This window comes from Salvelinus fontinalis, chromosome 2 (assembly GCF_029448725.1).
Source record: "Salvelinus fontinalis isolate EN_2023a chromosome 2, ASM2944872v1, whole genome shotgun sequence".
NCBI classification, from domain to species: Eukaryota; Metazoa; Chordata; class Actinopteri; order Salmoniformes; family Salmonidae; genus Salvelinus; species Salvelinus fontinalis.
In genome coordinates, this window is record NC_074666.1 from 46493779 (window position 1) to 46508812 (window position 15034).

The 15034-nt window shown below is 45.0% G+C and overlaps 1 pseudogene; it reads right to left on the reverse strand.

The window, feature by feature from the left end:
- LOC129819878 (unconventional myosin-VIIa-like) overlaps positions 1–15034 on the reverse strand; it is an 87728-nt pseudogene that overhangs the window by 30626 nt on the left and 42068 nt on the right.

The window sequence follows — 15034 nt, forward strand, 5'->3', positions numbered from 1 at the left end:
TATGCTCACTCAGCTGTGCATCACAAGCAGTGGCAATTTTAGCATGTAAATCTTGGTGAGGCCAAAAACATAATTGTGGGATGCATGCCAGCAAAGCCACTACACAACACAACACTAAACAATACATTCATGGCACTATAACGGTGACAAACGGTGTTAGGGCCTACATAAAGCTATCCCAACAGCAGAGTCCAAACTGCAGTCCAAACACCTTACAAGCGGAGCCTTGTCTGGCAGAGAAACAGTTCATCCAGCCTCATTTACTGCCTTTAAAAAAACAAAAACATATCTGACATGGCTGACTTGCTTAAACAAATGTGGTTTCTACTGACAATTGAGATGTACAAACTATGGCATAAGGGGACAAGAGGCAATCCGTAATTTCGATTAAGACATTAATGAGCGAGCTAGGACGAACGTAGTCAATATAACTATTTGTTCAGCACTTTTGAAATGTACAGCGACGTTCTTCCTGTACACCAAGTCAGAACCGTAGGATAAATAAAGGGGGCATATAAGCAGAAAATGAAAGATCTACATTTCTCTAAAAACAGGTTATAGGCTACATGTGCACCACCAAGTCAGAACAGTAGGTGAAATTAAAAGGGGAAAATAGACCAAATTATTAGGGTGAGGCACATGGGCTACTAACAGCTTACTACACAACATACACTTAGTATTACTTTCTTAGCTATGGTAAATATATCTCCCTGGCATATTACATAATTTATGCAGCAGCATACAAGACATTGTTGGACTCACCTTGTGCTGTGTTCACAGCACTCACTTGAAAATAAAGGAGAGCCGCACACTCTAGAAGCTCAGATGAAAAAATGTCATATCCAACGTTTTGACAGCCAAGCTGTCTTCATCAGTGTATAATCACAAACACTCCGGGATGACTTGTTTATATAGTGTCAAATGACACACAGGTGTCTGTAATCATGGCCAAGTGTGGACTAATATCATTGGTTAATTCTCAAATATAAAAATGGCATACAAAGAACAGCATACAAAAAACTAATGGATAGCATTAGATCATCGATTCATTTTAGATTACACAAGCTTACAAACAATTACAATGGCAAAGTCACAATAATCACAAGAATGGCTTCAGATCAAAGTCTACGTTGAGACCGAAGGGAGCAAGGGTCTTTAAGTTAAAGATCCAGGCAGCCTCTCGTTTTAACAATAAATTATCAAGGTCACCCCTCTCCTAGAGAGGGTGACATGTTCGATGCCAATATAACCTAGAGACGAAATCGAGTGGTTTGCTTCCAAACTGGGTAAGTCAAGTTTTTGCACCTAATGGTGCTACGATGCTCTGAGATACGTACTTTTAATTCACGCTTTGTTTTACCCACATATTTTTACCACAAGGACAAGTTATAAGATAAATAACTGCCTTAGTGGAGCACGTAATAACACCTTTGATTGGGATCTGTTTCCCTGTTTGTGGGTGTTTGAAGGATCTACATTTATAAGTGCCATTGCATTGAGCACAGCCATTACACTTGTAGTTTCCATCCAGTAGGGGCGCAAATACACGTTGCTGAGGAATATCTTGGGGTGGTAAATCAGATTGTACCAATTAGTACCACTTTCTTCGCATTTCTGTCAAAATCTGATTGTTTTTTGCAAATTCTTTTGATTCGACAGAATTGGTTGTAGGGCAAACTATCTTTCAAGGGAAGTGGGTGACGACTGTCAGCCCTCAACAAACTGTTACGATCAGTAGGTTTCCTGTGAAGATCAGTGTATAGAACATTATTTTCACACAAGATCAGAAGTTCAAGAAAACGGATTTGACGTAGTAAATCTCAAATGTTCAGAACAGGAGTTAAGAAAAGCATGGAATGCCTGGAGCTGTTTTGCATCACCCCTCCATAGAACAAAAATATCATCAATATACCGTTTCCAAATAATGATTTTAGGCAAGAAAACATTTGAGAGGATTGAAAATAGACTGTTTCTCCATGTAACCCACATATAAATTAGCATAGTTAGGAGCCATGGGGGATCCCATAGCAGTACCTTTCGTCTGAATGAAGAAATAATTTAGAAACATGAAGTAGTTGTGTGTGAGTACTATTTCAGCCAATGTTATAATGCAGGCACTGGAAGGTAGTTCATTAGGGTCACGTTGCAGAAGAAAATGTTCCATAGCTTCAATACCGCCCTCTTGTGGAATATTTGTGTATAACGACTCAACATCAAAAGTAACTAACAAAGTATTCTCTGGGAGAGGATCAAGAGATTCAATGATAGAGATCATACTGCTGGTGTCCTTTACAAAGGAGGGGAGCTGTTCTGCTAGTGGTCTAATAAAAAAGTCAACAAAAGTAGATAGAGGGGCCGTTACTGCATCAATGCCCGCTACAATAGGGCGCCCTGGAGGTTTTGTAACATTCTTGTGTAATTTTGGTATAGAAAGTGGCAATTTTAGGGTGTTAATCTGGTGTTCTCTGGCAAATGCCAAACTGTAAGCACAACCCCCACCTGTAGACGTCGGGCCCTCATACCACCCTCATGGAGTCTGTTTCTGACCGTTTGAGCAGACACATGCACATTTGTGGCCTGCTGGAGGTCATTTTGCAGGGCTCTGGCAGTGCTCCTCCTTGCACAAAGACGGAGGTAGCGGTCCTGCTGCTGGGTTGTTGCCCTCCTCCACGTCTCCTGATGTACTGGCCTGTCTCCTGGTAGCGCCTCCATGCTCTGGACACTACGCTGACAGACACAGCAAACCTTCTTGCCACAGCTCGCATTGATGTGCCATCCTGGATGAGCTGCACTACCTGAGCCACTTGTGTGGGTTGTAGACTCCGTCTCATGCTCCCACTAGAGTGAAAGCACCGCCAGCATTCAAAAGTGGCCAAAACATCAGCCAGGAAGCATAGGAACTGAGAAGTGGTCTGTGGTCACCACCTGCAGAACCACTCCTTTATTGGGGGTGTCTTGCTAATTGCCTATAATTTCTACCTTTTGTCTATTCCATTTGCACAACAGCATGTGAAATTTATTGTCAATCAGTGTTGCTTCCTAAGTGGACAGTTTGATTTCACAGAAGTGTGATTGACTTGGAGTTACATTGTGTTGTTTAAGTGTTCCCTTTATGTTTTTGAGCAGTGTATATTTTTAAATCCTGAACAACAATTCATTGGCAGGGCAATTCAAGCAAAGCCAATATGCGGCGATAATGATTTGGGCCTATAGCCTACTTTACAAACATCATTGCTACAGTACTGTTTTTAATTGGTTAATGCTGCATTTGGCTTATATTTTTTAAGTCATGTTAAAAAAAAAATCTGAGCGGTACATCTCGACTTGCATTTTGACTCAAAGTGATTTTGACCCAGAAAAGGTTTGTGACCACTGTTCTAGAGTTTTCCCTTTACTGTGGCAATTGTGATCGAATCAACGCAATATTAACCACTTTCAATGCAACATACAGAAACAAAACAAACTACTGTAGGCAAGAGATTTGTTGTAGGCAGAGAGCATCGGAGTTGGATTCTATTGCATTGACATGCACTACTCAGCACGTACTCTATACAGACCAGTGCGGCCTAAACAATCAGAGCTGCAGTAGGTCTATATGCACATTTTGTTCATATACTTTGCTAGTTAGTGAGTTATTAGCCCAGTTGTAGATCATTTGTAGTCAGCAATGGGGGAGTGATTGCTTCCTACAAGAGGACAAAACGTATACATTTCTAGACATCTTTGAAAAGCAAGTCAGGTAAACATCTTTTTTTTCTCTTAAAGGTGGCAGTGTTGTATTTTGAGACAGGCTTGAATAAGCTAAGTAGCCAATAGGCCGCATAGTAGCATAATTTGTCTGATTCTCTGTAATAATGGTATGGGAATAATAATGCATTTTATTTTGCAAAGTGGTTTCTTGTATCAAATAACCCAACAGCGGAGCGGGTCGAGAGTTTAAAGTTCCTTGATGTCCACATCACCAACAAACTATCATGGTCCAAACACACCAAGACAGTTGTGAAGAGGGCACGACAACACCGTTTCCCCCTCAGCAGACTGAAAAGATTTGGCATGGGTCCCCATATCCTCAAAAGGTTCAACAACTGCACCATTGAGAGCATCCTGACCTGTTGCATCACCGCCTGGTATGGCAACTGCTCGGCAACCAACCGTAAGGCGCTACAGAGGGTAGTGCGTATGGCCCAGTACATCACTTGGGCCAAGCTTCCTGCCATCCAGGACCTGCCTACTAGGCAGTATCAGAGGAGAGCTCAGAACATTTTAAAAGATCGCAGTCACCCAAGTCATATACTGTTCTTTCTGCTACCGCACAGCAAGCGGTACCGGAGTGCCAAGTCTAGGTCCAAAAGGCTTCTTAACAGCTTCTACCACCAAGCCATAAGACTGCTGAACAATTCATCAAATGGCCACCCGGACTATTTACATTGACACCCCCCCCACCCCCCCCCCCCCATGTATAATCACTCTATCCCTGCCTACATGTACAAATTATCTCGACTAACCTGTACCCCCGCACATTGACTCGGTACCGGTACCCCCCACATATAGCCTCGTTATTGTTATTTTATTGTGTTACTTTTTATCTTATTTTTTACTTTAGTTTATTTAAGAAATATTTTCTTAACTCTATTTCTTGAACTGCATTGTTGGTTAAGGGTTTGTAAGTAAGCATTTCATGGTAAGGTCTACACCTGTATTCGGCGCATGTGACAAATAACATTTAATTTGAACAACATTTTCAGTTACCTCCTTGTCTGAAGGACAAGTGGATAAACAGGTTAATGTCAAGCCCTGTGTTTAATACAGGCCTCATGGAATGTAGACCTATATTGAAAATCACACTTTGGATGCTACTGAAGGCTGAATGATAGAACAGCTATTTCCATGTTAAAATTTAATGGGCTGCATTTTCTCCATTGTTTCTGATGGAAGGCCCCTCTGGTAGGCCTGCAGTATGATCAAATAGCCACAGTAGTCTACTTGGCCACTGTTAAAATTGTAACTTAAAGCGGGTACAACCTTAGTGTTCACAGTAAACGCGCGCTGGAAGTTGCACAGAATTTTCACGACATTCAAATTTGGGCAAAAAAAAAAAAATCACAAACACCTTTTTGCACACCTCCTCCAACTCCTCAACCCCACATTAGCTCACATCCTCCCTTTCATCCCTTCTCTTCCCACTCTACTCCAACCCACTCTCTCTCTTCTTCTCACTCATTTATCTTTCCTTTACCCCCTCCCCCACTCTTCCCACCCACATTCTATCCCCTGTCTCAACTATGTTTAGCAGAGGGGAAGCTGATCCTGAATCTGTACCTAGGGGAGGCTTCACTTCGGAGCTCACCCTCACCTCTGCCTCCACAGTCTGGAGCTCCTGCAGCTCTCTCTTGTAGGTCCTCTTGCTCAGGGTCTCGTAGATCTTGGTCATGACGGGGATCTTCTCTGAGCCGTCACTGATGGCGATGTGGTACTTCGGTTCAGGCAGGTCCCCCATGAACCTCAGCACCGTGATCCACACCGCCAGCGCTGCCTGGGGGATGGGGGGGATTGGGATTGGTTTTCAAGAGATTGTTTGGCCAAATTGCTAAATTATAGTGCATTCGGAAAGTACAGTATTTAGACCCCTTCCCTTTTTACACATTTTGTTACGTTACAGCCTTATTCTAATATGGATTAAATTCATGTTTTTGCTCATCACTCTACACACAATACCCCATAATAACAAAGCGAAAACAGTTTCTGACATTTTTGATAAATGTTGATATTTTTTAAACAGAACTATTTTTATTTTATTTACATAAGTATTCAGACCCTTTGCTATGAAACTAGCATTTTAGTTCAGGTGCATCCTGTTTCCATTGATCATCCTTGAGATGTTTCTACAAATTGATTGGAGTCCACCTGTGGTAAATTCAATTGATTGGACATGATTTGGAAAGGCACACACCTGTCTATATAAGGTCCCACAGTTGACAGTGCATGTCAGAGAAAAAAACAAGCCACGAGGTCGAAGGAATTGTCCGTAGAGCTCAGAGACAGGATTGTGTCTAGGCACAGATCTTGGGAAGGGTACCAAAAACATTTCTGCAGCATCAAAGGTCCCCAAGAACACAGTGGCCTCCATCTTTCTTAAATGGAAGAAGTTTGGCCACTCGGCCAAACTGAGCAATTGTAGGAGAAGGACCTTGGTCAGGGAGGTGACCAAGAACCCGATGGTCACTCTGACAGAGCTCCAGAGTTCATCCGTGGAGATGGGAGAACCTTCCAGAAGGACAACCATTTTTGCAGCACTCCACCAATCAGGCCTTCATGATAGGGATGTCAGAAGGAAACCAATCCTCAGTAAAAGGCACATGACAGCCCGCTTGGAGTTTGCCAAAAGGTACCTAAATACTCTCTGGTCTGATGAAACCAAGATTGAACTCTGGCCTGAATGCCAAGAGTCACATCCGGAGGAAACCTGGCACCATCCCTACAGTGAAGCGATGGTGGTGGCAGCATCATGCTGTAGGGATGTTTTTCAGCGGCAGGGACCAGGATCGAGGGAAAGATGAATGGAGCAAAGTACAGAGAGATCCTTGATGAAAACCTGCTCCAGAGCGCTCAGGACCACAGACTGGAGGGAAGGATTACCTTCCAACAAAACAACGACCCTAAACACACAGCCAAGACAATGCAGGAGTGGCATCTGGACAAGTCTCTTATTGTCCTTGAGTGGCCCAGCCAGAGCTCGGACTTGAACCTTATCGAACATCTGTGGAGAGACCTGAAAATAGATGTGCAGCTACGCTCCCCATCCAACCTGACAGAAAGGATCTGTTGAGAAGAATGGGATAAATTCTCCAAATGCAGGTGTGCCAAGCTTGCAGCATTATACCCAAGAAGACTTGAGGCTGTAATCGCGGCCAATGGTGCTTTAACAAAGTACTGAGTAAAGGGTCTGGATACTTATGTAAATGTGATTTTTTATTTTTGTATACATTTGCAAAAAAATCTAAAAACCTGTTTTTGCTTTGTCATTATGGGATATTGTGTGTAGATTGATGAGGAAAAAAACTATTTGATACATTTTAGTATAAGGCTGCAACGTAAGAAATTGTGAAAAAAGTCAGGGGGGTTTGAAAACTTTACGAATGCACTGTATGAATGTATATATATATGATTTTTAAGTAATTCATTTGCATTTTATTAAGCAAATTAATTACTTAAAAATCATATATATATACATTCATACAGTGCATTCGTAAAGTTTTCAAAACCCCCTGACTTTTTTCACAATTTCTTAAAAATCATACAATGTGATTTTCTGGATTTTTGTTTTCGATTCCGTCGCTCACAGTTGAAGTGTACCTATGATAAAAATTGCAGACCTCTACATGCTTTGTAAGTTGGAAAACCTGCAAAATCGGCAGTGTATCAAATACTTGTTCTCCCCACTGTATATACACACACATATATATATATATATATATATATATGTATGTATTTATATATATACACACACACATATATATTATATACACACACACACACACACACACACACACACACACACACACACACACACACACACACACACACGCACACACACACACACACATACATATATATATAAAAAGATAAGCACAAATTAAATAACTAAAATATAGTCATTGCATAAGTACAGTATTTTGCTCCCTGAGTCAATACATGCTAGTAACACCTTTGGCAACGATTACAGCTGTCTTCTTGGGTAAGTCTATAAGAGCTTTGCACATCTGCATTGTGCAATATTTGCCCATTATTATTTTCACAATTCTTCAAGCTCTGTCAAGATGTTGGTGATCATGGATAGATAGCAATTTTCAAGTCTTGCCATAGATTTTCAAGCAGATTAAAGTCACAACTGTAAATTGGCCACTCAGGAACATTCACCGTCTTCTTGGTAAGCAACTCCAGTGTAAGTTTGGCGTTAGCAACTCCAGTGTAAGTTTGGCCTTGTGTTGGAGGTTATTGTCCTGCTGAAAGGTGAATTCCTCTCTTAGTCTCTGGTGTAAAGCCGACTGAAGCAGGTTTTCCTCTAGGATTTTGCCTGTGCTTAGCTCCATCCCGTTTCTTTTCATCCTGACTACCCAGTATCTGCTGATGTCAAGCATACCCATAACATAATGCAGACACCACCATGCTCGAAAATAAGGAAGCAGTTAGTTAGTGCTTTGTTGCATGTTTTCAAATATTAGTATTCTGTATATTTGTTTTTTTGTTTTCACTCCGTCATTTAGGTCATTATTGTGGAGACACTACAATGTTGTTGATCCATCCTCAGTTCTCCCATTACAGCCATTGAACTCTGTAGCCATTTGGGCTGAATACTTACGCAACGACTATATTTTAGTTTTATATTTTTTTATTTAACTTCCACTTTGACAGAGTATTTTGTGTTGATTGTTGACAATAAAATTACAATTAAATCCATTAAATCCATTTTGAAACATCCGGTTTGGAGCGAGCGGTCGCATTCGCATTCGCTCCGCAGGTAGTAAAACTTTTCATTACATTTCATTACATTTCATTATAGTACAACGGTTTGATTTGTCTAACCTTAGCAATTTCTTCTTAGCTAGCTACATAGCCGTCTTTGTATCAAAGATAATTGCGTAATTATCGTATTTCGTCGTCCTATCGTAGTCCACACTGCTATCTGCCCAGCAGCTAGCCAGCTAGCCAGCTAGCAAACGTCCACCGTCTATTGAATAGTAGTATAACTTTTCATTACATTTCATTATAGTACAACGGTTTGATTTGTCTAATCTTAGCAACTTCTTCTTAGCTAGCTACATAGCCGTCTTTGTATCAAAGATAATTGCGTAATTATCGTATTTCGTCGTCCTAACGCAGTCTACACTGCTATCTGCCCAGCAGCTAGCCAGCTAGCCAGCTAGCAAACGTCCACCGTCTACCGAATAGCAGCACTGTAGAAACTATTACACTCAACGGAACGACTTGATTAGTGTAGTGTTAGCTAGCTACATAGTTGTCTTTGCTGTCTTCGTATCCAAGATAATTGGGTAGTTCAGAGTGTGTAGTTTTAGAGTGATTATCTTAATTTACCGAGGTTAGCTAGCCAGCTATTTGTCGTCCTTAACGTAGGAAACACTGCTAGCTAGCCAACAGCTAGCCAACGTCTACCGAATAGAACTTCCGCACTCAACAACCCGGTCGCATTCCGCTTCGCTCCACAGGTAGTATCACATTTTCATTTCATTTCATTTCATTACAACGGTTTGATTTGTTTGATCGTAGCTAGCTACATAGCTAGCTACATAGCCGTCTTTGTATCAAAGATAATTGTGTAGTCTAGAGCGATTTTCTAGGTTAGCTAGCCAGCTATTGTCGTTCTTTTAACGCAACGTAACGTAATCAACACTGCTAGCTAGCCAGCTAGCCACCGAATAGCAGCCCTGTAGCAGCACTGTAGAAACTATTACACTCAAAGGAACGACTTGATTAGTGTAGTGTCAACACAACGCAGCCACTGCCAACTAGCCTACTTCAGCAGTACTGTATCATTTTAATCATTTTAGTCAATAAGATTCTTGCTACGTAAGCTTAACTTTCTGAACATTCGAGACGTGTAGTCCACTTGTCATTCCAACCTCCTTTGCATTAGCGTAGCCTCTCCTGTAGCCTGTCAACTATGTGTCTGTCTATCCCTGTTCTCTCCTCTCTGCACAGACCATACAAACGCTTCACACCGCGTGGCCGCGGCCACCCTAATCTGGTGGTCCCAGCGCGCACGACCCACGTGGAGTTCCAGGTCTCTGGTAGCCTCTGGAACTGCCGATCTGCGGCCAACAAGGCAGAGTTCATCTCAGCCTATGCCTCCCTCCAGTCCCTCGACTTCTTGGCACTGACGGAAACATGGATCACCACAGATAACACTGCTACTCCTACTGCTCTCTCTTCGTCCGCCCACGTGTTCTCGCACACCCCGAGAGCAGCTGGTCAGCGGGGTGGTGGCACCGGGATCCTCATCTCTCCCAAGTGGTCATTCTCTCTTTCTCCCCTTACCCATCTGTCTATCGCCTCCTTTGAATTCCATGCTGTCACAGTTACCAGCCCTTTCAAGCTTAACATCCTTATCATTTATCGCCCTCCAGGTTCCCTCGGAGAGTTCATCAATGAGCTTGATGCCTTGATAAGCTCCTTTCCTGAGGACGGCTCACCTCTCACAGTTCTGGGCGACTTTAACCTCCCCACGTCTACCTTTGACTCATTCCTCTCTGCCTCCTTCTTTCCACTCCTCTCCTCTTTTGACCTCACCCTCTCACCTTCCCCCCCTACTCACAAGGCAGGCAATACGCTTGACCTCATCTTTACTAGATGCTGTTCTTCCACTAGCCACATTGCAACTCCCCTCCAAGTCTCCGACCACTACCTTGTATCCTTTTCCCTCTCGCTCTCATCCAACACTTCCCACACTGCCCCTACTCGGATGGTATCGCGCCGTCCCAACCTTCGCTCTCTCTCCCCCGCTACTCTCTCCTCTTCCATCATATCATCTCTCAAACCCTCTGCTCAAACCTTCTCCAACCTATCTCCTGATTCTGCCTCCTCAACCCTCCTCTCCTCCCTTTCTGCATCCTTTGACTCTCTATGTCCCCTATCCTCCAGGCCGGCTCGGTCCTCCCCTCCCGCTCCGTGGCTCGACGACTCATTGCGAGCTCACAGAACAGGGCTCCGGGCAGCCGAGCGGAAATGGAGAAAAACTCGCCTCCCTGCGGACCTGGCATCCTTTCACTCCCTCCTCTCTACATTTTCCTCTTCTGTCTCTGCTGCTAAAGCCACTTTCTACCACTCTAAATTCCAAGCATCTGCCTCTAACCCTAGGAAGCTCTTTGCCACCTTCTCCTCCCTCCTGAATCCTCCTCCCCCCCCCCCCCCCTCCCCCCTCTCTGCAGATGACTTCGTCAACCATTTTGAAAAGAAGGTCGACGACATCCGATCCTCGTTTGCTAAGTCAAACGACATCGCTGGTTCTGCTCACACTGCCCTACCCTGTGCTCTGACCTCTTTCTCCCCTCTCTCTCCAGATGAAATCTCGCGTCTTGTGACGGCCGGCCGCCCAACAACCTGCCCGCTTGACCCTATCCCCTCCTCTCTTCTCCAGACCATTTCCGGATTTCCCTTACCTCACCTCGCTCATCAACTCATCCCTGACCGCTGGCTACGTCCCTTCCGTCTTCAAGAGAGCGAGAGTTGCACCCCTTCTGAAAAAACCTACACTCGATCCCTCCGATGTCAACTCGATCCCTCCGATGTCAACTACAGACCAGTATCCCTTCTTTCTTTTCTCTCCAAAACTCTTGAACGTGCCGTCCTTGGCCAGCTCTCCTGCTATCTCTCTCAGAATGACCTTCTTGATCCAAATCAGTCAGGTTTCAAGACTAGTCATTCAACTGAGACTGCTCTTCTCTGTATCACGGAGGCGCTCCGCACTGCTAAAGCTAACTCTCTCTCCTCTGCTCTCATCCTTCTAGACCTATCGGCTGCCTTCGACACTGTGAACCATCAGATCCTCCTCTCCACCCTCTCCGAGTTGGGCATCTCCGGCGCGGCCCACGCTTGGATTGCGTCCTACCTGACAGGTCGCTCCTACCAGGTGGCGTGGCGAGAATCTGTCTCCTCACCACGCGCTCTCACCACTGGTGCCCCCCAGGGCTCTGTTCTAGGCCCTCTCCTATTCTCGCTATACACCAAGTCACTTGGCTCTGTCATAACCTCACATGGTCTCTCCTATCATTGCTATGCAGACGACACACAATTAATCTTCTCCTTTCCCCCTTCTGATGACCAGGTGGCGAATCGCATCTCTGCATGTCTGGCAGACATATCAGTGTGGATGACGGATCACCACCTCAAGCTGAACCTCGGCAAGACGGAGCTGCTCTTCCTCCCGGGGAAGGACTGCCCGTTCCATGATCTCGCCATCACGGTTGACAACTCCATTGTGTCCTCCTCCCAGAGCGCTAAGAACCTTGGCGTGATCCTGGACAACACCCTGTCGTTCTCAACTAACATCAAGGCGGTGGCCCGTTCCTGTAGGTTCATGCTCTACAACATCCGCAGAGTACGACCCTGCCTCACACAGGAAGCGGCGCAGGTCCTAATCCAGGCACTTGTCATCTCCCGTCTGGATTACTGCAACTCGCTGTTGGCTGGGCTCCCTGCCTGTGCCATTAAACCCCTACAACTCATCCAGAACGCCGCAGCCCGTCTGGTGTTCAACCTTCCCAAGTTCTCTCACGTCACCCCGCTCCTCCGCTCTCTCCACTGGCTTCGAGTTGAAGCTCGCATCCGCTACAAGACCATGGTGCTTGCCTACGGAGCTGTGAGGGGAACGGCACCTCAGTACCTCCAGGCTCTGATCAGGCCCTACACCCAAACAAGGGCACTGCGTTCATCCACCTCTGGCCTGCTCGCCTCCCTACCTCTGAGGAAGTACAGTTCCCGCTCAGCCCAGTCAAAACTGTTCGCTGCTCTGGCCCCCCAATGGTGGAACAAACTCCCTCACGACGCCAGGACAGCGGAGTCAATCACCACCTTCCGGAGACACCTGAAACCCCACCTTTTTAAGGAATACCTAGGATAGGATAAAGTAATCCTTCTGACCCCCCCCCCCCCCCCCTTTAAAAGATTTAGATGCACTGTTGTAAAGTGGCTGTTCCACTGGATGTCATAAGGTGAATGCACCAATTTGTAAGTCGCTCTGGATAAGAGCGTCTGCTAAATTACTTAAATGTAAATGTAAATGTTATAATCCCTCTTTGTATCACAATAAAATGTTTTACAAAGAAATCCAAGAGGTCTGAATAATTTTGTAAGGCACTGTATTGGTTTCCTGACCCAGTAAGCAGTATTTGGACAGACAGCCATCTTTGGTTTGGTTTAACTGGCTGCAGTCACCAAATGTTAACTTGAGTATGTGCCCCCCCCCCCCCCCCTCCTCCACACACAAAAGTTCCATTAGGTATTAGCATGTTCTTAATTTCGTGCCAAAATTATCTCAAATTGATTGTGTGTGTGGGGGGGTAGCCTGAGTGGGGTTAAGGTAATATTCAGTTAGACACTCATGACTCAGGGCTCATGTGCAAAGCTGTAGGACCACAATGGCGAACACACACAAGATTGGTAAAAGGTCAAAAGTCAGAGGTCAACTCACCAGCTGGTCACCCTCATCCTCATGGAAGAGCAGAGGCTGCTTGAGCGGGCGCCGCACGTATGTGTGTGTGGTGGTGCCCTGGAAGTACATGGTGGCGAACTTGGAGAACTTGTACTCTGACAGGTCCTCTTCCTCGTCGTCAGGCAGAGGGAGAGCTTCGTCTAAGTCCTCCTCCTCCCCCTCGGCCCGCAGAGCCACTTCCAGGTCCTACAACACACCCATGTAAACAGACACAGAGACACAGAGGCATGCATAGAGGCACATGTGTGCACACACACATAGGCACACCAGTGGCATAGCGCAGTTTTGCGGAGGCTGCGGGTGTGTGTGCTACGCCAGTGAGGCACACATGTAGGCAGGGATACAGGCAGGTGCATCCACCCACCCACGCACAGACAGACAGACAGACATATACATCAAGGCACACAGACACACACATCCTACATCTAAACCCATACCCCTTACATCTATACCCCTACCCCTTGCACATACACCACTGTACCTACACAGACAGTATCTACTGCCATACTTCCCACCACCGCCCCTAACCCCCCCCCCCCCCATCTCACCTCGAAGCCGGCCGGCCCCTGTCCCTCCAGGTTGGGCAGTGCCCCTGTGTTCCCCAGGAAGCCAAACATCTGGTCCACCATGTCTGAGTGGTCCACAGGCTGCTGCCTCTCCCGCTCCACCTGTTGGGTTGAGGTTGAGTTATAGGCACAGAGTAAAAACAAAAGACAACAAACATATAACACAGGGTACTCGATGTGTAGCTTGGACAGCATGAACCGATCTGGGACTGACTATTGCATATGCAGGTGAGGAAGAGAAAACCAAAATGGGTAATACATTGATCATGTTAATAATAAAAACGTAAGTCAACAGAGTATGATATGAAAGTTTACCAGATAAACTAAAGACAAGATATTGGGTAATATTAATATTGAATAGGTTAATTAATAGGCTATTTTAGCTTGTGAGCTCTACTTCTGGTTGAAATAATTGAAAACCTCCACATAACCTCTTTATAGAACAAATCTTAACATTACATTTAAGTCAAATTTGTGACCTAACATCAATTCATGACTAAGGGAAAATTTGACTAAAGTGGAAGTTAAGATTTGCCCCTAAGTAAACAATTAAGGTGCTTTAGGAACCTGTTCCACCATCTCCTTCTTTCGTCGTGCCTCCTCCCGTGCCTCCATCTCCCTCTCCTCCTCCTGGCGGGTCAGCTCAGCCAGGCGCTCCTTGTGACTCCTCTCGGCCTCGGCCCGCGCCCGTCGCACCGTCATCTGGTTCCTCAGGCGCTCCTCCTCGACCAGACGCTGGCCCTCTGCCTCTTGGCGCCGCCGGTGCTGAGAAATGAGGGAGAGAGTTGTTTAAATCACTTACAAATTCTCATAAATGTTCTTAAATGTTTCTAGAAGCTGGTAAGACGAGGGGTGGGGGTGTGTGTCTTTTTGGCAATAACAGCTGGTGCGCGAAGTCTAATATTAAAGAAGTCTCAAGGTATTGCTCACCTGAGGGAGAGTACCTTATGATAAGCTGTAGACCACACTATCTACCAAGAGAATTCTCCTCTATATTATCCATAGCTGTCTATTTACCACCATAAACCGATGCTGGCACTAAGACCACACTCAACCAACTCTATAAGGCCATAAGCAAACAAGAAAAGGCTTATCCAGAAGTGGCACTCCTAGTGGCCGGGGACTTTAATGCAGGCATACTTAAATAAGTTTTACCAAATTTTTACCAGCATGTCACATGTGCAACCAGAGGGGAAAAAAACTTGAGACCACCTTTACTCCACACACAGAGATGTATACAAAG